This window comes from Prionailurus bengalensis, chromosome C2 (genome assembly GCF_016509475.1).
Source record: "Prionailurus bengalensis isolate Pbe53 chromosome C2, Fcat_Pben_1.1_paternal_pri, whole genome shotgun sequence".
In the NCBI taxonomy this organism is placed as follows: Eukaryota; Metazoa; Chordata; class Mammalia; order Carnivora; family Felidae; genus Prionailurus; species Prionailurus bengalensis.
The window spans coordinates 18,554,160-18,555,543 of NC_057350.1; the positions used below are offsets into that span (position 1 = coordinate 18,554,160).

At 46.2% G+C, this 1,384-nt stretch overlaps 1 pseudogene; it reads left to right on the top strand.

Moving 5' to 3' along the window:
* The first annotated feature begins 782 nt into the window (after positions 1-782).
* Positions 783-1,163, top strand: LOC122490937 (annotated as a pseudogene).
* Positions 1,164-1,384: the final 221 nt, after the last annotated feature.

Genomic DNA, 1,384 nt, shown 5'->3' on the forward strand with positions numbered 1-1,384 from the left:
AGATGTCCCAGTCTCTTACCCTCATTTCTACCTTGCACATTTCCAAGGCCCCAACCACAGCTCACTAACGCTCAGCCTGTTTTTAGCCAACTATCACATCATGAACTCTTCTTTTGTGTGTGTGTGTGTGTGTGTGTGTGTGTGTGTGTGCGCGCGTGTATGATAACCAGCTGAACCAGATAAAAAGTCCTTGTCTGTGCCACATCCACAGTTTCAATACCAAAGCACCATTTATTGAATGCCCATCGTGTGCCCAGCACTCGGCATCTGTCATCACTAAGCCTCATAACAACCCCAGGAGGTAGGCTGCATTACTTCATTTCACAGAGGAAGATGTGAGACCAAGCCTCGCTAATTGCATGGTACCACTATGTGGGAACTGACAAACCCAGGTTGAAGATGTGTGTGATTCGCAGTATCTGTGCTCTATTTACAATTCGTGTCCTCAAAGTCTAGAATGGAACAGAAATAAAACTAGCCCAAGAGAGGTAATAAAGAAGGAGAGTATGGAACAGCTGATAAAGACAAATAACCTGATTGGTGTTCCAGAGTGGAACAGTGATATGAGGATTCTGGTTTACAATCCTGCCCTAATGGCCTGGACAATGACAAAGAGTTCTCCTGGGTCTGTGCCTACTCAACCTGTCTGCTTGGTGAGAGAGCCTTTAAATCTTGTTCTAGCTGAGCAAGCAATAGCATACTCTCAAGTCAGTTTCTTTTGTAAAAGAGCTATGCTTTTGCTCCTAATTCTAGTCGTCAGTCCTATTCCAGCAGGACTCGGTGCATCTTAAAGGCACATGAACTTTCCTGTGTAAAAACGTCAGACTGCGGGAGTGGAGTGGTCGCCAGAGATGCCCGACGGTCTGTTCTGAGGAGCGGCCAGCAGCACAATGGAGGGCACGAGGGACCACTGACACCTGAGACAGACTACAGATCAGCACGTACCAGAGGTGGAAATCCAAGTCAAACACAGAAGGACAGCCTCACTGAGCAACCGAGAGTGTCAGTGTGCCCAAGGCGATCTCAGCCGCAGCAAGTACCTGTGGTGGAGACAGGCATTCTTCGCTGAGACACCAAGAGGTGGTTACAGCAATCCGGGCAGCCGATGTCCCAGTGACAGACCAGCTGACAATGTGCCAATGTATTTGATTCAGCTAATGTAATAAAAATATTATCCATGAAACATAAGTAAATAAAATATCAGATTGCTTTTATGTCTTACACCATCAACTGCGGTATGTAGACATCAGAGGCACCACTGAAGTTTGACTCGTTAATCTACGTCCTGTTATTTTTACGTGAGGATGTCTGAGGGTGCTGTTTTTCTGCTACTTCTCACGCTCCTTTCTCCTCTTCCTTGGTGCACTTTTATCTAGACATCATC